Source organism: Nannospalax galili, unplaced genomic scaffold (assembly GCF_000622305.1).
Source record: "Nannospalax galili isolate Female #2095 unplaced genomic scaffold, S.galili_v1.0 scaffold1128, whole genome shotgun sequence".
NCBI lineage: Eukaryota > Metazoa > Chordata > Mammalia > Rodentia > Spalacidae > Nannospalax > Nannospalax galili.
In genome coordinates, this window is record NW_008358632.1 from 615,265 (window position 1) to 623,138 (window position 7,874).

The window sequence follows — 7,874 nt, forward strand, 5'->3', positions numbered from 1 at the left end:
AATTTTGGAGACTTGACAGAATGGTAAGGAAACTGTGTTTATATAATAACTCAGAGCATTAGATGCCTAATTGAAAATAATCAACCATAAATTTCTACAAGTAAAGCACATGATTTAATGTTCTTCATAGTGACAAAAACATTTCGAGTCTCTGATTTTTTTTAAAAGACACATTTATTCAGCGTCATGATCAGACTATTACATTTAGCAATTAACAACATGAGTGAAAAAAGTCTACATTAAAAGTGTTTGTTGGAATGCTTTACAATTTCCACAGAAGAGAAACTAAAATAACCTGTTATACAATTAGTCACAAGTACAGTCCTGGAGTTTTCTGCCCATACACATGAGTATTGTCTAAAACATGTCTTCTTTGTAGCAGCTAGGCCCTGTCACCACTGTGCTTGACTGAGTTCACAAATCTGTAGTAACCTGTAGGTTCCCTGTCACTTCTCTGGTTCTCCTCTCTGGCTAAACTTTGTTTCCTGATGGTAAGTAGAATCTTCTGCCACTGCCATAGCTACTGCTGCTGCTGGAACCACCATAGCCACCTTGGTTTCATGGTTTAGCAAAGTATTGGCCACCACCATAAGGGCCAGAGCTTCTGCCTCCAAAGTTCCCACCCTTCATCGGTCCAAAATTTGAAGATTGATTGTTGTAACTGCCAAAATCATTGTAGCTTCCACCACCTCCAAAGTTGCTTCCATCATTACCAAATCCATTATAGCCATCCACACTGCCAGCCATATCTACCACCACCATGGCTGCAACCAAAGCCCCCACGACCACTGAAGTTTCCTCCATGACCAAAATTGTCATTGCCACCAAAACCACCTCCACGACCACCACCAAAGTTTCCAGAACCACTTCGACGTCTTTGGCTAGATGAAGCACTAGCCATCTCTTACTTTGACAAGGCTTTTCTTACTTCACAATTGTGACCATTCACAGTGTGGTATTTCTGAATGACAATCTTATCCACAGAATCATGGTCATCAAAGGTGATATAAGCAAAGTCCTGCTTTTTTCCACTGCTTGTCAGTCATGATTTCAATCACTTCAGTTTTCCCATACTGTTCAAAATAATCTCGTAGGTGATGTTCTCCAGTGTCTTCTTTAATTCCACCAACAAAGATCTTTTTCACAGTTAAGTGGGCACCTGGTCTTTGAGAATCTTCTCGTGACACCGCTCTTTGGTTCCACAACTCTTTGGTCCACTTTGTGTGGCCTTGTTCATAGCTGCTTCCACCTCCCCCAAGGTGGCTTAACTGACAAACCCAAAGCCCCTAGAACGGTTGGTGTTTGGCTGGCTCATGACCATGCAGTCAGTGAGGGTTCCTCATTGCTAAAAATGGCTCCTCAGACTCTCATCGGTTGTTTCAAAGCTCAGCCCTCTGATGAAGAGTTTCTGCAACTGTTCGGGCTCCTTAGGAGACTCGGACTTGGACAGGACAGCAGGAGACGAGAGCCTTCAGCGATGCTTCCTCGGTTGGTCGCGGTCAACAGGCAGAAAGGAGTAAGCCAGTGAGCACATTGTTGAGTCTCTGAAATTTTTATCTTGCTAATTGCTATGGTTTTTCTGGGCTTTAGATATTTGCATAACATAGTAAAAAAAAATTGCTAGAGAATCTCCAGACAATAAATGGGTTCCAAGTAAAACACATAGCATTTTAATGCTAAAATCCTGATCATCTAATACCTAGTGATAGCATGCCATTAACAGAGAAAATCACCCTTTTAGTGCATATATGTGGTACATTTGCCCATGTGAGCATGTGTGGAAACCAGAGGGTGCTGTTCACCATACTTTTTTTGTCACTGGACCTGGAGGTCACCTTTTGGCTAGACTGGCCAGCCAGCAAGCCTCCAGTATCTACCTGTCTCTGGCCCATCCCCCAGCACTGGAATTACAGATGTGCACTATGCGCCTGACTCTTATGTGGGTGCTGGAGATTTGAATTAAGGCCCTCATGTTTTCATGGAAAGCTCTTTACTCAGTGAGCCAGCTCCCCAACCTCAGAAGCATAAAATTCTTTATAAATAAGTAAAATTGCAAAATTTTAAAGCAACTGATATACTACTGATAAAATGTCATTTAAAAACATAACAGAGGATGAGAGTTTCAGTTTTATATTAAACTCGCCCACCTTTAAACTGTTTCATTGCATTGATCAAAATTTTCATTTCAACTTTCCCACCAGCTGTAAAAAAATAAGAATTCACAATTAGACATGATTCTAAGACTCAGAAAACATACAACATGCCCTTTAAATTAAACAATATTTATATGCTCTAATATTTTAACGTTTTAAACACTTCATAAACATGACAGGAAAACCCTTTAAATGTAACAAATATAAAATTTCACAATCTATCTTTCAGTTTTATTATTAAAAATAATAAACTTTAATAATGACAGGATAAAATCTAATGTAGATTGCTTCAAGCCTACTAGGGCTCTTTACAATTGGCATTTTTAGGACTAACAGAAGGCACAAAATATGTACCAACGTCTTAATATAGATTTCAGAAATGGCTCCAATATAATCTGTCTACACTCAGTACTGTGACAAGGAGGTAAACTTCTTTAGTTTATTTGCATTACATTCATGAATTATAAATCATTTCAAGCACATTTTTGCCATAGCAGTAGAACTGGACATTATGCAGAGTGGAAAATATTGGATGTATATCCAACAACTTATTTTAATTTAAAATAATTTTAATTTTAGTATGAAATTCTCAATAAAGTTTTTAAAAAAAAATAATGTTATAATTCTTGTGATATAGATGATAACTTTTTGCGCTTTAAATATTAGGCAAAATATTGTGCTCTTTTTACTGAATATAGTTCGTCCTGAAAATGTCTTTAATGTGTACTTTTTATAATAAATAAAAGGATCACAATTGCAGATATTTCTTTTTAAATTTTAAAGACGATCTTTTGGCTGGCTAATAAATTCACAAGTCTCACAATTCAAATGCTATAAGGAACACCCCAAGGCATGGCTGCTGTGGGCTCTCTCTTGCATCTCATATTTTAGTAACCTTACTAATTTTACAGGCAACCAATGCTACCACTTTTTCTTTAAATTTGTTAAAAATTTAACGGACAGGTAATAACAACATATTTATAGTGTATATTGTAATGTCTTGAAAAAGGTATACACTGCAGAAAGCTAGTCCATCTAAGTAACATATCAATATATCTACTTGCTTTTTGTGGTGAGACAGTTTGTAAGTCACTCTCTCAGTGGTTTTTAGATATACATTATTATTGACTGGGATAACATGTTGTGCAATGTTCAAATTAGAACTTTTAGCCCTTCAAACAGTATCCCCCTTTACTCCCTGTCCCCACTCACTTCAATCTGGTTGCCACTCTACTTTTTGGTTCTGAGTCATACTTTTTAAAGATCCAACATAAAGAGATATAGCATTTGTCTTTCTATGCCTAACTTTTCTCCTTTAAGTTGACTTTTCTCAGGTTTCTTTCACAGAACCAGAAATGCTAATGAAGTTGGCTGCAAGTTTCTAGGAACTTATCTGTCTCTTGTAGCTCTGAGGTTCTAGTATCAGATTTAATATCTCCCCCTTTGTTCTAATTTTGTTTATTTTTGCTCCTTTTTTCTTTATTAGGCTAGGCAAATGTTTGTCAATTTTATGTTTTCAAGAGCTCATCTTAATTTTGTAGACTTTCCACTGCTTTTCTAGGTTTTGTTTCATTTATTTATGCTGCATTCTTTATTTCTAGCCTTCTAAATTTGAACTTTGTTCTTTTTCTAGCTCTTTAGATAATAGTAGGTTGTTTGAGATCTTTTAAATTTTTTATTTTATTACAATTTTAAATTTATATTTATTTTATGTATATATGTGTATTGCCTGCATGTAGGTAAGTGCACCTGTGTTGTGCAGTGCCTGTGGAGGTCAGAAGAGGCTGTCGGATCCCCTGGGACTGGAGTTACGGACAGTTGTTAGCTGCCATGTGGGTGCTGGGATTTGAACCCAGGTCTTCTGCAAGAACAACCAGTGTGCTTAACCACTGAGCCATCTCTCCAGCTCCTTATTTTATTATTTTTATTTATGTGTATAAGTGTTTTGCAAACTGCATGTAAGTGCACCATGTACATGCAATGCCTGCAAAGGCCAGAAGAGAGTGTCAGATCTCCTGGAACGGGAGTTAGAGACAGTTGTTAGCTTCAATGAGGGTGCTGGGAATTGAACTAGGGTCCCCTGAAAGAACAGCAAGTATCCTTAACTGCTGAGCCATCTCTCCAGCCCTTATCTCTTCTTTTTTAGAGTAGTCATTTTGCTATAAACTTTCCTTTAGATCTGCTTTTATTGTGTCTCACCAGTCTGCTATGTTCTACAGTCATTTTCATTTGTCTAAAGATATTTAAATTTTCCCTTTCAATGTCTTCTTTGACCCATCGGTAATTCAGGAGAACCTAATTCAAGTGCCATGTGTTCTTAAAATTTTCAATATCCCTTCTGTTATTTTCTAATTTCATACTGCTGTAGTTTGAAAATACACTAAATATACTTTTAGTCCATCCTTCTTTCTCTTTCTTTTCTTCTTTCATTTTCAAGACAGAATGTTGTAATGCTACATGGTCCTTGTTGGTCTGGTACTCACTATGATAGACAAGGCTTACCCTAAATGCTTAGTGATCTCATCAGACTCTGGAGGGCTGAGATTATAGGCATGTGCCACCATGCCCAGCTACTTTTAATCTTCTTACATTTGTTTTGTGGTCCTGGCTATGATCTGACTAGAGAAGGGTCCATATGGTTGAAGAGAGTATGTATTCTAGTGATGTTGGACAATGTGTTCTAAAGTGTAATTGAAGTCTGATACTCCTTATTGATTTTCTGTCTGAATCTGTCCATTGTGAAATCTGGAGTGTTGAAGTCCCTTACAATCATTATGTTGCAGTCCTTTCCTTCTCTTGCTTTATTAACAGGTGTTTTTCATAAATGAGTATATTCCAATGGCAGGAGTGTATGTGTTCATTCTGCATCCTTTTGTGACAGCTACTGGCCTTTGTCACAAGGTATGATGAAAGAAAAGAATGACACTCTTACCGTTCCTCCTATCTCTTATCCATTCTGCTTTCCACTTTGAATGGCTACGGACAACTTGGCAGCTATATCCCTACTGTCAGCCTTCGCCTGCTCCCAGGTCCCAGTTTGCTTTCTGTCCCTCTTTTCTTCTTTGGCATGTTACTATTTCCTGCTCTATTCTCAATGATTTTTAGCATGTAAAATAAAAAGATGCTGATATTGAAGTTGGTGAATACTTTACAAATTATTCTTATTTTATTTTACTTTTTAAAAAAGATTTTCTCAATACTTTTTGATTGCCAAAAATGGTTTAGAAGCTGTTGAAAAGCTTTTAGGTCAAGTGTCCCTGGGAGCTTTTAGAGCTTAAACACTTACCATTCACTGGTAAATTCTTAGCTATATCTTTAAGTTCTTTTTCTGAAAGTTTCAACTCCATGTTTTTCACTATTGTGTCTAGTTTGTTGATATCTGCTTTCCCTCCTTATAGGAAAAAAATCATGAAAAAAGTTCAGTGACTCAAAACATGACAGATACATGTATTTCCTAGCTATTATAATTTTTCATGATGGAGATCAAGGTTCATAAAGGTTAATTTAAGTGCACAGTGTTAATGACAGTGAATGTAAAACTCCTTTTCCAAGTCTCTTTTAGAAAATCAATCCTGTTTCAAAAGTAGGGATGGCAAGATGGCTCAGCAGGTTAGGGTACCTGCTGTCAAGCCTAATGATCCGAGTACCATTGCTGGAACCCACATGACTGAAAAAGAGAACTGACTTCCACAAGTTGTCCTCTGACCTCCACATACATGCCATGGTACTCCCCTCTCCCATAAATAAAATTTTAAAACCTTTTAAAGGATGTATATATCTATCAAAAGAATTAAACAATAAAACCCCTAATGTAATGTTTCTGGAAAGCACAATGTTATTTTTTTCTGATATTGCCAATGAATTTTTCGAGCTCCTGAACATATTTTTTAACTGCTAATCATTTCCTTTGTTCACACTTACACTCTATTTTTGTCATGCCAATGGCTTGAAAGTCCTAGCACAAAATGGTCCTTCTTATCCATTGGAGACCATAGAGGATTATGTGTTAGAATGCAGGCAAGTCTAGAATAGATGAGGCATAAACATAAAACACAGGTAAAGGGGAAACACAAATCTATATGATACATTGAAGTTCAGTGACTATAAAATGTTTTAAATAGAAATCATTGATATCAGACTCAATTGCTTTTCATCATGCTTTTCAATTACCCTTAAGAGATTTCAGATTATTTATCATTCTGTTGTGGTAGAATTTTCCATCAGCTGTAAGAAAAGGCACAATTTAAGTCAAAGTGAGGTGAGTTAAGGAAAGTCTTACCATTCTTTGGAACCCTAGTCAACAAACTGTTAGCCCTAATGATGATGAAACAGACACCTTAATTTCTATGTTCATCTCCTTCTTTATTCTCTTTGAGGACATTTCTATATTTTTTCTTTTATCTCCTAGAACCAACTCTCTTTACAGTACTGAGGAAGAAAAATGGGCTTCTGAGTTTTGAGATTAACATTTTTGACTGAAGAAATTTGATTAGTAGATTTAAAAAAAACTCATGTGGATGTAAATGTGAAAGGCAAACTTAAAAAATTTTAAAAGAAATTGTAGGACATTTTTATGAATTTGTAGTGAAGATATAAAATTCAAATCATAAAAGGAATTTACATAACTTTAAAGAACATATGTATCATAGTGAAAATGTAGAGCCAAGCCAACATTGGGAAATATTTAAATATGTAAAACAAAAACTTAATACTTAGAACAGAGGAAAGCAAAGTGTAGCCAGAGAGCTACTTTACCCACCACTTGTATAAGTTTTAGTGGTACACAGCTATACCTGTTTGTTTACCCAGTTACTACGGTTAATTCTGTCTTATTACAAGAAAGCTGAACAATTTTGATAGATACAGTAAAGCCTAGAATATTTGCCATCTGGCTTTTTCAGAAATACTTTGTTTGCTTCTTGGCATATAACACAAAGAACTCTTACAAAGTAGTAAGAAAAATAGATGCCAATCAATAGAATACAAGGCAAAAAGTACAATATGGGTACTTTACAAAGAGGAAATACAAATTGCTTATAAATAAAAAAACAAAACAAAACAAAACAAAATCTCCCCCGCCAGTCTTTCCTCCCAGCCTGGGTCCTGTCCCATTCCTTGTCTTGGCACCTCAGACACCTGGGGAACCACCACTGCTTCCTGATCCTTTGCACCCAGAGCAACTCAGTTCCAGGGGCACTCTGGGCCTGGCCCTGGACTCACCTCCCTTTGCTTCCCTGGGTCTATACAACCCGCCAGCCTCTTTCCTGGATGCCGGGGCTGACCTTTCCTCTTCCTGGTCCTTTGCATCCAGACCAACACGGCTCCTCAGTGCAGTCCCCAGGGCCACCCCCCCATCTCTGGATGGGACGGCCACCAGCTGCTCTAGACCAGCATCTTTCCTGGGTCTGGCTCCCAGGCCAGTCCAACCCCCAAATTCCTGAGGCCAAACTCTTTCCTGGAGGGATCCAGACCTTAGGAGAAAGCCTGAGAGCATCTGATCCTCATCTGACTTGGGCCTGTATCAGAACTCCTGAAGACAAAAGCAATCTGGCCACTCCAATATAAAATCAAAAGAGAGAACTGGAAGCTTAGAGGAACCAGCTTTTCATGCGCAAATAGTAAACCACAAAGACACATAAAGCTTACAAAAAGAAACAGATCTAAACTTGGAGGCTTGAATCTCACACAAGAATCAGAAACTACAAAAGAAATTCACATGTC

At 37.4% G+C, this 7,874-nt stretch overlaps 1 pseudogene; it reads right to left on the bottom strand.

The window, feature by feature from the left end:
• Positions 1-248: 248 nt before the first annotated feature.
• LOC103724779 lies at positions 249-1,336 on the bottom strand (annotated as a pseudogene).
• Between the last annotated feature and the right edge of the window lie 6,538 nt (positions 1,337-7,874).